This window comes from Amblyomma mixtum, chromosome 1 (assembly GCF_055824585.1).
Source record: "Amblyomma mixtum isolate Tamu chromosome 1, ASM5582458v1, whole genome shotgun sequence".
NCBI lineage: Eukaryota > Metazoa > Arthropoda > Arachnida > Ixodida > Ixodidae > Amblyomma > Amblyomma mixtum.
The window spans coordinates 178,339,027-178,354,754 of NC_143012.1; the positions used below are offsets into that span (position 1 = coordinate 178,339,027).

General features: G+C 46.5%; 3 non-coding genes across 3 annotated transcripts; all 3 read right to left on the bottom strand.

Annotated features, from left to right (window-relative positions):
• Positions 1 to 1,559: 1,559 nt before the first annotated feature.
• On the bottom strand, positions 1,560 to 1,630 carry TRNAG-GCC (transfer RNA glycine (anticodon GCC)). Its single transcript has one exon. It is a non-coding gene; the product is annotated as a tRNA-Gly (tRNA).
• Positions 1,631 to 11,482: 9,852 nt separating this feature from the next.
• TRNAG-GCC (transfer RNA glycine (anticodon GCC)) lies at positions 11,483 to 11,553 on the bottom strand. Its single transcript has one exon. It is a non-coding gene; the product is annotated as a tRNA-Gly (tRNA).
• A 2,330-nt stretch (positions 11,554 to 13,883) lies between these two features.
• On the bottom strand, positions 13,884 to 13,954 carry TRNAG-GCC (transfer RNA glycine (anticodon GCC)). The gene has a single exon. It is a non-coding gene; the product is annotated as a tRNA-Gly (tRNA).
• Positions 13,955 to 15,728: the final 1,774 nt, after the last annotated feature.

Sequence of the window (15,728 nt, forward strand, 5' to 3'; positions counted from 1 at the left end):
TGATCTTAATCAATCTGAATATTAAAATAGTTGGTGGTAGAAATGTGATTGTGTGAATTTTGTCATTTGCAAAATAGAATTTGTTTTAAAATGTTTGTCTGAGGGAAAACAAAATATATAAGCCATCTAAGCTCACATCCCAAGAGGGATGTTTACGGATACTCCTCGGACATCCGCCGGCGGATGTCCGCCAGCCATTCGATAACGAACGTCCCTCGGACATACACAGAATCTCCGATGCGTATATCCGAATATGGACATATGTAGGCATGCCGTACGTACATCCCAGCCTGGCACTGGAGATTCGGACCTTACTCGGACCTACCACGGATATCCGTGGTTGACTGGGTAGTGAAGGGTCTGCAAATTTCAACCACCTGGGGTTCTTTAACGTCCACTGACATCCCACAAAACACGGTCCTCTAAAATTTCTCCTCCATTGAAATTCTACCGCCGGGGCCGGGATCGAACCCGCGTCTTTCGGGTCAGCAGCCGAGCTCCATAACCATTCAGCCATCGCGTCGGCCACCTGTCCTTTCATTCTGTTTGTGATATTTTTGTGTCAGTGAAGCCCTGCCTCAATTAATTCATCGCTTGATGAGCAAAAATAATTATCTTGCTTTAAATGGAATCCGAACTCCGAGATGCCCATTTTATTTTTATGTTTTTTGATCATCTGCAAGAACTTCTTGTATTTTATAGCCTCTGAAGATAAATCCACTGACCGCCTGCCGTTAGTGTTCTGCTTTTCTCTGCGCCAGTAATGCACAACCTCGTGCTTTTGTTTTTGTGCGTAGCATTCATCTGTTAAAGCCGATCCTCGTCGAATCGAAGCTGTTCCAGCACAAAGAACGGTTTATTGAAGTCATCTTATGTCGTTTTCGCTTTGTAAATAAGCACTTTGCACACAGCTTCGTACTCATGAAACCAGGAAATCTCCTTTGTGAAAAAAGTGGTGAAGCGGTCCCAGTAATGTTCTATTTCCCTGCATAACACTCGAAAAGCTCAGAAAAAATCATTTCGCTGTATTTTATGACAACCAGGTTCCCTTCAACTCTAACGTACTTTTATGAGAGAATATAACAACAAACACATCATCAGCTGGTGGACTTATAAAATGAGGAAATGTAATCACTAAACTGTAACACCTTAAAAACTTTCTCAGTAAACGCAACAGTTAGATTTTTCGAGCCCTTTTAGATTCTTATGCGCAATTAAACTGAGCAAACTAACGAACGAACCAATCAACCGCGAGGAAACAAGTGCAACGAGTCATGGCGCAGCCAACCAGCAAGATAATAAAGAATCAGAGACGTCACAATGCCACAGATCCAAAGCGCACTGAACGACATGCACTTCTTGTTGCTGTGCTCGATCATAACGAGGCAAAAGTCTGCTGGTGTCGGGCTACGCTTTCCAGACATGTTCACGAGCTTTCGTTGAAACGGCGTCTAATCAAGAGCACGAAGAAGAGTACTAGATCAAAACCATACTGATATTACACAGGCTGCAAAAATTCCTCAAAAAAGAAAATCTTGGGCTTTTTCAGAAAAACGAACTGCGTCGGCCGGGAATCGAACCCGGGCCACCCGCGTGGCAGGCGAGTATTCTACCACTGAACCACCGACGCATTTTTTTTTTCTTTATTGCCTGTCTTTGGCTCATGACATTGCACAACAAAAATACACATAACGCTATATGCTTTGTTTGCGCAGACCAGCTTATTACGTTGTATTCTATGAGTAATTACAAACAATTTAGCGTGAGGTGAGAGGCTCTGATCGAGCATATTACCGACCAAAGAGTGGTAAATGCATATGTTGTTAGAAGTGATACGCTGCGGCATTATATGCATTTACGGTTTAGCTATTTCATTAATTTTCACAGCTTTGAACGCTAAGTCTGAAACGGAGTTCAACCACTTAAGAACTAAGGTAGAGCATCATATGTAGGGATAAAATGAGAGTGAAAACAAACCTACAGTATTCCTTTGGTGTATGCGGGAAAGAAAAAATAACTTTGGGTCTAGTCTTTATTGACTGCAATATTTTGCGTTCGTTTTACATGAAGCTTTTCAAGAATGCTCTCTGGAGCTCACAAAGACGTCGGAGTGCGATCACAGGGATGAACTTTACTTCCTTGAAAAAGTTTGGATCTTGTTCTCGTACGTGCGCCGGCGATGTTTGGCAAACCAGCGGTCCAGAAGAGTATTAAGGTGAGCCTTTAATGGCTCATACTGTCGTCCGTTAACAAAGCGTGTCATATGCGTTTACCTCGGGAACTAGGAACAATAAAAAAAACGAATGGTTACTTCAGATAAAGGAGGAAAAAATGAGCCTCGAAGACAAGTCCGATGACTGTACAGTAATTAGTTAATTAATTATAGGCAAAAATGTCATAATTGCGTCGAAATAGCACGGACGTCGATATAGCCACTGGAATGGCGTGAAGTCACATCCACCTGAAGTCGTCACGGCATAGTGAAAATTCTCACAGAAGGGTCTTAAAAACGTTAGATTTATGTCAAATTAGCGGTAATAATGTGTAATTAAGTGTAACTAACACAAGATGTGCAATTTGGGTATCGATATAGCCACGGGAACGGTGTAACATCACAACCACCGGAAGTCGTCACGGCATAGTGTCCTCGGCTTTCATCTCTCAACACTTTAGTTGCCAAAATGTCCGCGCAATTTTGGATGCTCCCCCGTTAGCTGACGTTACCTGGAAGCCCCATATCGCGAGGTGAGCTGGTGATATGTCAAAGTCACTAGGGAAATTCTGCAGCTCAAAGATCATGAAGTCCACGAACACATGGGAAGAAAAGAAATAAAGTGCAGAACAAGGACCCCCTTTTCTGACTCTCCCTTAACGAAAGAGAACAAAAACAAAATACGACGAGATAATGATGCAAGGACATTATCATGTCTGAAAAACACAAGGTGCGAGTGAGCGAATGGATGTTCAGAAATGTAAGCCTCAACGGGTAAGAATTTCCTAGAGGATGCATTGTTTGATATTTTGACCAGGGAACACCTTTCATCAGCTCCTGAGTAGCGGGAACAGCGTGAATAAACGTTCGTCATGTATGATGCGCAACGGAAATAAATAAAAACAAAGATACAGACGAAAGTTCGTTGGGTCCGAGGTTAAAACAGGAATATTCGTTATATCCGAGGAAGCATCCCAAGATTCGTTATATCAGAGGTTAACAGACCAAAGATAGTTATGTCGGAGGTTAACGGACGAAGGACCGTTATATCCATGGTGGCAAAGTGAGCTTCGTCATATCCGAGGTAGTATACTAAGTTCGTCCAGATACTTGTAAGTACACTAGTATGCTAAGGTAGTTTACTAAGTAAGGTAATGTAGTAAGGTAATGTAACTGAGGCACAACACTAAGTTCGTTCGTAGCCCGGTGGGCCGGTGTCCACCGGCCACTGGCTACTAGCAGACGGCGGTCGCCTTTTCCTCTTGCCAAGACGCTTCTCGTGGTGACGCATCAATAATTCACGGTCTAATCCGAAACCTTTGCGTATCTTTCTCTCTCAAGAAATTCGTCAGCGTGAGTGGGAGCATGCGCTTCCAGCCATTCACTACATGTCACTTTATTGTTCAGTTTCGCGTGGTAATCTAATGACCAATTTTATCCTTTTTACCTGCACAATATTTAAGTTAAAAGAGGAACAACTCTTCCGCAGAAAACTGACGAAGATGACGAAGAGACAAGCAGTAAGTGGGCCTAGTCGCGAGCCTTACAGAATCAAAGCACTGTGTAGAGTGTATGCAATTGCTGGTAACACTGAGTCAACATGAGAACGGCCGGAACTTGAACCTGGTATTCAACGTTGCAAGTGTGAAAGTGTATTAGGAAGTAAGAATCTGCATTTAGCGGCGGCTATTTAACTTGATATAGCTCAAAACGTTCGAAGTATACCTCATTTAAAATTTTCTGCAGGCATGAAAAGTTAACTGCTTGAAAATATGTTGCAGACCATAGAAAAATACACAAAGCTTTAAAAATACGTGGTCATCTCATAGCACCTATTTTACCGGCTCCCGAGCAAGATACAAATACAGTTTTGTCTAGCTGTCCTTTCTGAATCACAAAAAAAGAAAGTACTGCTTTTAGACACGCACAAGGGCGCTGGGTGATAGGTGGCGGCAAACTTTGTACCATAGAAAAGCTTCCGCACGGCTTACGCAAAGGAACCGTGCAGCCGGACCACCGCTAAAATGAAATATCAGGAGGAGGTACCATGCCTGAGGAGATCGCATCTGGCGTTCTGCAGCGAAGATTGCGCAAGTCCGGGCATGACCCCCATCCCAACGGCAGCCAACCTGGGCCACATGAGAACCGCGGGTGTTCTCCTCCCCTTCCCTCAGGTTCAGCTGCCTCCCATACCCGAGGTTCCTACCAGGGATCAACCAGGTCGTCCAAGGGTCTGGTGATGAACAAGGGCTCACCTGGACTATTTATGAGCGAGACTTGTGCCCTCGAATCGTGTGTACCGTATGGCACGCGCGCCTTCAAGACACTCTGCCACATCCTCGAGGTTGCAGTTCAGAATCATTCGTAACAACACTTCAGTGCTTTTATCTCGGAAACCTCGGGCGCTTGTCTTGTCGCGCGCACTAAGGACACAGTTGTAATCGCCCATGACAATCAGATGTCTGCCTGTACAAAGCCGTTCTTCGATATTTTCAAAAAACGCAGCTCGGCCATCAACTGCATTAGGTGTGTACACGCAAACAATGCGCCAGTCAATGTTGCACAGTGGAAAATCGATCGACACGAATCGCCCCGTCATGCATGAATGACGATCGTGCACCTCTAGCCCAGGCAACTTCTTAACAAAAAGAACACAACCCGCCGATGTGCCCACAGCGCGGCTAACGACGGCAAAATATCGAGACGTGAAACTTCGCACCATGCTCCCGGTCTCTTCCTCACCTTCGACTTTAGTCTCCTGCACTGCCAATATATCAATATCTTGCTCCGTAATAAGTCGGTACAGCTGCGTTTGTTTTCTTTTATCTGCCAGGCCTCTGACGTTTAGTGTGGCGACTTTGAACGGAGTTGCAGAAGCCATAGTAACTTAGGGAGTAGAGACCGAAAGCATGGTGCTTACCTCCCGCACCTAGATTTTCGCTAGACGATGCCGTCGCCGCCGGTGTCATCCGGCGCGAGCACGTGCTCCTGGTCAGGAGGCGCCTTGTCGCCGCAACGCTTGTCGGCCGGGACCTTTGGGCGCGGCCGCAGACTGGGCCGTCGTGCTTGCGGCGTCTTTGCCGGCGGTTCCTCGACGCTGGGCTCCGCTGCCTTTTCCCCGTCGGCCTTGGTCTCGGCGTGCGGACGCTTAGCAGGGGTAGTGACGCCTGTGGTCATGCGCGCGTCGGCCTTCTCGTTGCGGTTCTCGCTGGCCGCCTTTGTTTCCGCGTCCACGTGCTCTGGCGGGCTCGCTCCAACTTCGGGCGTCTCCACAGGCGTCGAAGATGGGTCAGTAGTTAGCGACCCGCTCTCAAGTGCGCCAGCCGCGTTGGTGTTGCTGCACGAAACAGCGGGTTCAACCCCCGCCGTTTTGCCCGTGTCGTCGATGCCGCTGGCTGCTTCCTCCGCCTCGACGACATCCATGAGCTCTGCGGAGTCGCTACACGCCCGGTAGCCGACGCGTAGGTGCGCACGCAGTCAGCCTCGGAGTGTCCATAGCGACGGCACTTCGAGCACCTGGGCAACTTGCAATCACGGCGCACGTGCCACGTGCCGCTGCAGCGCAGGCACTGCATCGGCCGCCCGGGCACCACCACGACAGCCAGCTCGCCAGCGACTCGTACCTGGTGGGGCAGGTCGTCCACGTTCACGCCTGGCTTCAGTTTGAGGAGCACGGTCCTCGTGGTGGACCCCTTCTCCTTCATACCGGCGACGCGCCAACGCTCCCGGGTGACTTCGGTCACGTTGCCGAACGCCGCGAATGCCGTACGGATGTCCTCGCCGGCGACGCCGTGTGGCATCCAGTGCAGTCGCAGCTTGACCTGGTGGTCCTCTGGGTCAAAAACGATACAGCGGCGTCCCTTCACTTTCACCTCCTTCATGGCGGCCAGTTTCTTTACGGCGTCAGCGCTGCTGAAGGTCACCGCCCACACGTGGTTTATCCGGTACGCCCCCAACGCCACGACGTCGGGGAGCGCACCAACGTTGCCGAGGGCGTCTCTGAAGTCTTCGACCCTGTAGGGTCTCACACGCACGTCCCCGTGCAGAAAAACCGTCTTCATAACAACACGTCCGGTGGGCAGGGTAGGCAGAACGATCTCGTAATCCTTATCTGCGTCGCTGGGCCGCTATCGCCGCTCCGTGGGAGCCCATGATTCTGCGACCGTCCGCTATCGCGTCTGGAAGTAGAATGGCACTGAACCACCGACGCAGATGTTCCGCAAGCATACTGCCCATCTATTTAGAGAGTAGCTCGTTGCATAAGCCGCAAAAGTAAAACATGCGTCGGCCGGGAATCGAACCCGGGCCACCCGCGTGGCAGGCGAGTATTGTACCACTGAACCACCGACGCTTTTTTTTTCTTTATTGCCTGACTTCGGCTAGAACCACCGTACACAAATACACTTAGAGCACAATAAGCAATAATTAACAACACTATCCGCCTGGCGGTGCGTGGCTTCGTCACGTTAAAACTCCTTAAGCGTCACCAAAGGCTCGACTCTTTCGAGCCACTCGGGAGCTTCAGGAGCAAGTTTCTGAACTTCAATATACTTATGCATGCACTCCCGAAAATAGATCCGTGCTGGCCGTGCATCAGGATCGCGATGATATCCTGCCATTCTGGAGCGCCAAATACAATGGAGGCCCATTAGCATAATAAGGTCGAATGGTGTCCCATCCTCACTCTCTACAGGCAAGTACCGAATACCATGAGAGTCGAGCGGAAATTCCTTTTTTAAAGTCCTTTGTAAGATGTCCCAAAAGTATACCCCATCCCAACAGTGCAAAAAAACATCGTCTATTTTTTCTGGTTGTTTACAAATTAAACAATGTGATCCTCAAGGTAGAAATAAATGCTTCATTTCCAAGAATTCCTTTACTGGTAGTGTTCCGGTATGTAATTTAAAGAAAAAAACTTTTTGCACTTGGCGGCACCTGCATCGCCTTAACACGTTTAAGTACGTCGCGTCCCCGGCCTCCATTGTATAAGGCCCTGTACATAGGTTGTGGAAGAACTACATCGCACAAATCTTTATACAACTTCTTCCTGCTAACAGAAGATAAATATTCATACGAAAATCGAACAGACAGGAATCGAACACTCGCGACAACCTCTCTAAAGTAAAAAAAAATACGTCCCAAGAAACTTTCCGTTGAGACAACAAAGTCCGGCAGTGCATTTCCGAGCCTTAATTGGCACACAGTGCGCTAAAAACGGATCGCTTACATCGCGCACAAAACAAAATCTGCTTACAATCTGCCGCAGAAATAAGTGTCCCAGACTCAGGCCACCGTCCTTCACCCGCCTAAACAAATTGGTCCGGCTGCAGCGTTCCCAGTCCGCAGCCCACACAAAAACGGCAAAGATCTGGTGCAGTCTCTGTACTTCATCCTTGCACAATGCAACACTTGCATCACGTACCAGAGCCTAGACATAAAAAAGAGATTGCACACTGTGGCCGTTGCGAAAATTCAAAGATGTCGCCATTTCCACCTCTCCGCCTTTTCACGCGTGGCCTGCGTCTTTGCTTCCCAGTACGAATCGCTATCGCGATAACCGTCCAGTGGGACGCCTAAGTACTTTACTGGCGTCGTCACCCAGATATGTTTGCAAAATTGCCGGGCATCGTTGGCCATTCTCCGTGCCAATTCAATTTACTACCGGTGACCTTGGTGAATTCTTTTGCGTATGCCGCGGCCTCGGTTCCACCTTCCCGGTTCACTGTGAACACCGCGACATCATCCGCATAAGCCAGCAGCGTAACTTCTGCCGCCTGTAGCTGGAAGCCACGAATTTTTTAACTTTACATGGTATTCCAACACAACGCTTGAATGTAAACGCAGAATAGAAGAGGGCTGAGGGGACAACCCTGGCGCACCGAACGCTGCAGGCTAATGGGGGCCCCCAAATTCTTAATTACAATTAATCTTGTCGTGCAGCTCCGGTACGCCAAGGCCACTCCCTCGCAAATAATGGACCCTACATTCACATGGTCGAGTATGCAGAACAAGATATCGTGCGAAACACAATCAAATGCCTTCTCAAGATCTAGCTGAAGGATGGCTACACAGCTATTTGTGTTATCACAACATTCCAGCACACACCTCGCTCTATGAATATTGGAAACAATAGAGCGTCCCTTAATCCCACACGTCTGGTGGGGATCGACTATATCTTGAATTACTGACTGTAGTCTACGGGCTAAAATCTTCATGAAAACTTTATAATCTACGTTTGTGAGGGCGATAGGACGATATGCTGTGACCTGCTTTAACTTTTCTGCTTCATCGGATTTAGGGATAAGCACTGTATGGGATTTACCATAAGACGGGGGCAATTCATTTACTTTGTAGGCTTCATTATACACTGCTGTCAGTACTGGCACTATTTCGTGTTTGTATGCTTTGTAAAAAGCCGCGCTTAACCCATCAGGTCCAGGAGATCTTCCCAGGTTAAAATTTTCTATCGCGTGCTCGACCTCTGACGCAGTTATCGACAGCTCCAGCCTTTCTTTCTGTTCGTCATCTAATCGCGGTAAAGCACTAAGAAACTTTTCCTTGAATGCGCACACATCCTCTTCTTGCTTCGCAAACAACCCCTGATAATATTCAAGAAATGCCTGCTGGATATGCCCGCTGTCCCCAGATAACGCCCCGCCCCAATCAATCTTTTCAATGTGGTTTCGCTGAGCGTGCGTTTTTTCGATTCCTAGAGCTCGTTTTGAAGGTGTGTCCCCAACAGCTAAATCTTGCATCCTAGCCCGCACAAGTGCACCGCGATACCGTTCTTCCTCGAAGAGTTCAATTTTGTGTTTTATTTTTCTAATGTCGTCCATCCATATGCCTGGCTGTTCGCTTTCTTTTTCGACAAGTTTAGCCAGTAAGGATCTTAAATTATCCTCCTCACGCCTCTCCTCATGTTGTATACAGCTTGACCTTTCGATTTATGCTATCTTTATTTGTTGTTTGCACAGTTCCCACTGCTGCCATACTTTCAGTTCCCCGCTCGGCTTTAATTTGCTCATTTCATCGTTTACTTTCCTGCGAAAGATGTCGTCTGTAATTAGCTTATTATTTAATTTCCACATCTCCCAAGAAAACTGATTTCCTCGTTTCTTTGTCCTTATCCCACACTGCACTAAACAATGATCAGAATATGATAGCGGTACTACACTGTAGCTACTGCATTTTGTAATAACGTCCTGCGACACATAAATGCGATCTAGCCGCGCATGGCTTGACCGCTGAAAATGTGTGAACCTCACACAACGCGTGCCTTCTAAACATTCCGCTACATCATCGAGGTTGCACGTGTCTATAATTTCTGAGAGTACCTCAGTGCTTCTGTCCCTAAACGCCCGTGCACTGGTTTTGTCACAGCCTCCGAGGACGCAATTGAAGTCGCCCATGACGATCAGGGATTTCTCACAACTGAAGCTGAACCACCGACGCCTATAGCTCAGTTAGCTAAGCGCATTATCTATGTGCGAGGGTTCTTGCGCAATTTCCTCGCTATGTAGGTACCTCATCGCAACAGGGAGAGCCCGGCCCGGAGTATTGAGAGGTTGTTGCGTGGAGACACGCGTCTCTGTCGGCCAGTGACTTGTGTTGTCAAGACAGGCACACTATGCGATGTGCCATTGCACTACATTAGAGCACTCGTAGACTATGCATGACACGAGAAGTGCAGGGTATTGTGCAGTGCAGCGGCGCGACGTGGGAGGAAATCGAGTATAGTTCGGTTGAAAGTTTCAATGACCGCGAAACAAGAGCGCCGATCTAACTGATGTACTCTCGGACAGGACGACGTGGCCTCTTCTTTCAATTCAAATGTTTTAAGCTTTCTTGCATCTTGTAACGAAATTTAGTGCGTTGTTTCACAGGTTCATCTCCCGTCTTCTTGAACGATATGCCTAACGTCACCTACGCGTAAAGGCGCATGTCACGACCTCTGAATGGCTTACAAACCCCTTATGGTCCAGGAGGTTAAGAGAATGGTGATACCTCCCTTTTCGGTTTGTGGGGTTTAACATCCCAAAGAGAATCAGGCTATGAAGAACGCCCTGGGGTCTGCAAATTTCAACCACCTGGGGTTCTTTAACGTGCACTGACATCCCACAAAACACGGTCCTCTAAAATTTCTCCTCCATTGAAATTCTACCGCCGGGGCCGGGATCGCACCCGCGTCTTTCGGGTCAGCAGCCGAGCTCCATAACCATTCAGCCATCGCGTCGGCCACCTGTCCTTTCATTCTGTTTGTGATATTTTTGTGTCAGTGAAGCCCTGCCTCAATTGATTCATCGCTTGATGAGCAAAAATAATTATCTTGCTTTAAATTGAATCCTGAACTCCGAGATGGCCATTTTATTTTTATGTTTTTTGATCACCTGCAAGAACTTCTTGTATTTTATAGCCTCTGAAGATAAATGCACTGACCGCCTGCCGTTAGTGTTCTGCTTTTCTCTGCGCCAGTAATGCACAACCTCGTGCTTTTGTTTTTGTGCGTAGCATTCATCTGTTAAAGCCGATCCTCGTCGAATCGAAGCTGTTCCAGCACAAAGAACGGTTTATTGAAGTCATCTTATGTCGTTTTCGCTTTGTAAATAAGCACTTTGCACACAGCTTCGTACTCATGAAACCAGGAAATCTCCTTTGTGAAAAAAGTGCTGGAGCGGTCTCAGTAATGTTCTATTTCCCTGCATAACACTCGAAAAGCTCAGAAAATATCATTTCGCTGTATTTTATGACAACCAGGTTCCCTTCAACTCTAACGTACTTTTATGAGAGAATATAACAACAAACACATCATCAGCTGGTGGACTTATAAAATGAGGAAATGTAATCACTAAACTGTAACACCTTAAAAACTTTCTCAGTAAACGCAACAGTTAGATTTTTCGAGCCCTTTTAGATTCTTATGCGCAATTAAACTGAGCAAACTAACGAACGAACCAATCAACCGCGAGGAAACAACTGCAACGAGTCATGGCGCAGTCAACCAGCAAGATAATAAAGAATCAGAGACGTCACAATGCCACAGATGCAAAGCGCACTGAACGACATGCACTTCTTGTTGCTGTGCTCGATCATATCGAGGCAAAAGTCTGCTGGTGTCGGGCTACGCTTTCCAGACATGTTCAAGAGCTTTCGTTGAAACGGCGTCTAATCAAGAGCCCGAAGAAGAGTACTAGATCAAAACCATACTGCTATTACACAGGCTGCAAAAATTCCTCAAAAAAGAAAATCTTGGGCTTTTTCAGAAAAACGAACTGCGTCGGCCGGGAATCGAACCCGGGCCACCCGCGTGGCAGGCGAGTATTCTACCACTGAACCACCGACGCCGACGCTCCTGTGCAGTCCGCCATTTCTACACGCGGCCACTGCATTTGCGCAATCCAGTCCGTATCTAGGTCACACGGGCGGCGAACGCCTTCAGCGGAGACGCGTCACTTTGTCGAGGGGCAGCTGTGATAGGAAAGGGGACCCGTAGGCCAACGCGCCACTAGCATGGCTTGATATATGAACCGCAGAGTATTGTTCTGTGCAGCTGCGTGTAATGGGAGCAACGCGCATGTTTTGTTGGAACTCTCAACGGCCACACAACAATGGCACCGTTGAACTGACCCAGGCCTATACGAGCTGATGTTCGTTCGCCGCAGCTACAGAGTATGTTTTTCGCTGAACGTCGGCGTTTGGTTGTTGCACACTTTAAGGGAACCTTTAATGCTCTTTCTTTGTCCATTACCTCAAGGTTAAATTACATAGTTCACAAACGACATAACGAGCTCATATGCACAAGGACCTACAGTAGGCCACATCGCCTCAATCTTCACTATGGAGGAAATGTTGTTTTATAAACTAAAAGTTTAGAAAAGGCGCCGTCCCTATCCCACCCACAAGAATAAAACACTGGAAAAACAGTATTTTTGCTAACAGCCCATTATTTAATAACAGAATCTGAGGTCTTCATAAAATAATGGAAGAACATAAAAGTATGAGCACTGAACTTCCATGAGCCTATTGTGAGCATAAATAATGGTATATGATCTTCTAAATCACTAACATAAAAGAAAAACTCTCTGCATATTTTATTTTGCTGATCCTGAGGCCACAGAAATAAATCCCGGCAGTGGCGGCCGCCATTCGATGGAAATGAAAAGGAAAAACTCCGATGTGCTATACCATGTGATCGCACACCAGTTATTACCGCACATTTGAATAATGCTATAAAATTGCTATATAAGTCCCAGTAAAGTTACGTATTGCACTGTAGTGTTTAAGCAAAAGGTTATACATAGACAATCAACGTCATATGTAGGTTTCGGAGTTCTCAATTTCTGCCGAAAAAAAAAACAAAACTGATGAATGCACGCGGAACTGATTTTTCGACATTCGGTTTTAACCCACCAATTCCAGCATTCCTGGCATGCAAAACTGACTGTTGAGTAAGGGTTACGTCCGTCGAAGGTGAGGATCAGCTAAGTCATTAAACCAGGGGCGGCATGTAACAGTGGCTTTGTTGGATGAGCAGAGGAGTTTTGCTTATTGCTCCGCTAGCTTCCACGCAACTGTAGATGGGGAGGAACCACGCCCTGTCTGCCTGTTTGATGTATTGGTATCATTTGCTCGCTATCACGACCCGCTTGGAGGAGTTGGCCGGTTAAGCATGTTCATCAACTGCACGTATGACACTGACACAAACCTGTGCATGGGGGTCGCTGAAAAGGATCATGTTCTGTCTACCGCGGCGACTAAGCGGCTGTTTCACCGCTGCCATCAACACGCATCATCTGCAGCAGCTTCGTATACATGGAGCCTCTGGAGTTAAATCCATTTGCCGCTCGGCCCCCGTGTGCTTGTGACTTTCTCTGCGCCAATAATCCACAAACTCGTTCCTTTCCTCTTTTTTTTTCGCGTAGCATTCGCCTAGTAAAGTCGATCCCCCGCGACTCGAAGTCGTTTCTACACAGATCGCTTTTCGAAGTAATCTTATGCATTTTGCATTGGATATGCGCATCTTACACATAGCTTCAAACACAAGAAACAAGGAAACCTCCTTCGTGAACTATGCACTGAAGCGGTCTCAATAAATCATGTTTTAGTTTTCAGCAGGAAATTCGAAAAGGTAAGGAAAACGCATTTCATGGTATTTATACGACAAACACCTTCCTTTCCACTGTTAGGAGAGAATGCAACTCTAAACACATCATGAGTTGATGGATTTATAAAATACGAAAAGGACATCAGTAAACTAACACTTTAAAAACTGCTAGTCAGTCAGTACAACGGTGAATTTTTGGAGTGCTTAGAGCTGCTTATGCGCCATTCAAGCGAGCACATCAACCAACATAACCATTCAGCTGTGAGTAAAAAAAAAAAGCTCAACGAGCCACAGCCCGGCCACGCTGCGCAACAGGGAAGAGTCGGAGCCTTCTCTACGTCACGGGAGTAAAGTGCGCAGAAGGAAGTGCACATGTTGCCGTGCTCGACAGTATGGATGGATGAGGCAAAAGGGCTGCGCTTTTCCGGCAAGTACTACATGGGTTTTCGTTGAAAAGGCATCTACGCCAGAACGCCAAGAAGAGTACCAGATCGAAACTGTTTTTACGACAGTGGCCACGAAAATTCCGCAAAAGAGAAAATGCTTTGCAATTACAATAAAAGTAAAACATGCGTCGGCCGGGAATCGAACCCGGGCCACCCGCGTGGCAGGCGAGTATTCTACCACTGAACCACCGACGCCAACGCTGATTGGCCAGTTCTACACGTGGCCGGCGCATTTCCGCAATCCCGTTTCTATCTAGGTCACACAAGCGGACACCGCCTTCAGCACAGACGCGCCAAGTTTGCGATGACCGACTGTGGCTGCACACCAGACCCTGAAGCCAATGCGCCACTAGCATCACTTGCTCAGTAACCACAGGCTAGTGTTCTCTGCAGCTGCGCGTAGTTGGGACAATTGTGTTGTTATCGTCTTTTCTTGGGATATTTCCTTTTCATGCTGTAGATGTTAGCAGCGCACACGAAACAAGGACGGACAGCAAAGGGAACGAAACACAGCGCTGACTTTCAACTGGGCTTTATTGGAAAAATAAGCGACTTCTATACAAAGAATTTTTTAACATGTGACCCAGAAGGTATCAAAACGTCCTACTACAAGTGCCATTCAAAATCACTGATACTCTAGATAAACCCTGATTAAGAACGTGATTGAAAACACTGAGGAGTCCTGAGAAGACATGAGAGGTCAATGAGATGAAACGGGTTAGATTTGTGCAACGCCCACCTTTTTTCTTAAGACACGTGCCTCTTAAAACCATCTAAAGGGTGTTATGATCAACAACGGTGAAGAAACAACAATGGAAAACCCTGTCAAAAAAATTTGATACCAAAATTCAAAAGCAGGGTGAAGCTGTATATGGGCTCCCGTTGTTAAAAAAGTGAAAGTTCCAGTGTTGTTTCTTCACCGATGTTGATCATAACACAATTAAGATGGTTTTAAGCGGCACGTGTCTTAAGAAAAAAGGTGGGCGTTGCACATCTAACCCGTTTAATCTCATTCACCTATCATGTCTTCTTAGGATTACTCAGCGTTTTCAATCACGTTTTTATCAGGGTTTATCTAGAGTATCAGTGATTTTGGATGGCACATGTAGTAGGACGTGTTGACATCTTCTGAGTCACGTGTTAAAAAATTCTTTGTATAGAAGTCGCTTATTTTTCCAATGAAGCTCAGTTGAAAGTCAGCGCTGTGTTTCGTTCTCTTTTCTGTCCGTCCTTGTTTCGTGTGCGCTGCTAACACCTGCAGGAGTTGTTATCCTGGGAAGTCTCAAAGGTAACACAATGGCACCGTTGTAACTGATACACGCCTTATGAGCCGATTTTCCTTCGCCGCAGGTACAGACTGAAAATTTTTCGCTGAACGTGGGCATTTTACTTTCGTAAAGCCAAAGGAAGCTTGTAATGCCCCTTCCTTGTCCATCACTTCAAGTGTAAATTAATAGGTTGAAAAAACTACATAACGAGCTCCGATGCACTAACACTTGTAGTAGGGCAAATGGCCTCATCCTTCACGATGCAAGAAATGTTGGTTAATAAGCTAAACGTTTAGAGTAGGTCTTTCCCCATCATCCTCCCATCCGCAAGAATTAAAACGGGGAAAAAGCATGTTTGCTAGCAGCGCTTGCTTTAGCCACAGGTATTAGGTCTTCACAAAAGAACGTAAGAAGAAAGAAAAGTGAACACCGAACTTCTACCAGGCGGTTTTAAGGACAAAATACAGTAGAGGATATTGTAAACAACTAAGATAAAAGAAATTACATTTCGCACGTTTTTTTTGCTGCTGATCCCAACGTCTCAGAAAAGAATCCTGACCGTGGTGAGACTCGATAGAGGCGAAATGGAAAAACTCTTGTGTATTATACTATCTCATTACACTCCTGATCTTGCCGAACATCTAAATAATGCTGTATAATTGTTATATTGGTTCCACTAACCTTACATGTCACAAGTAACG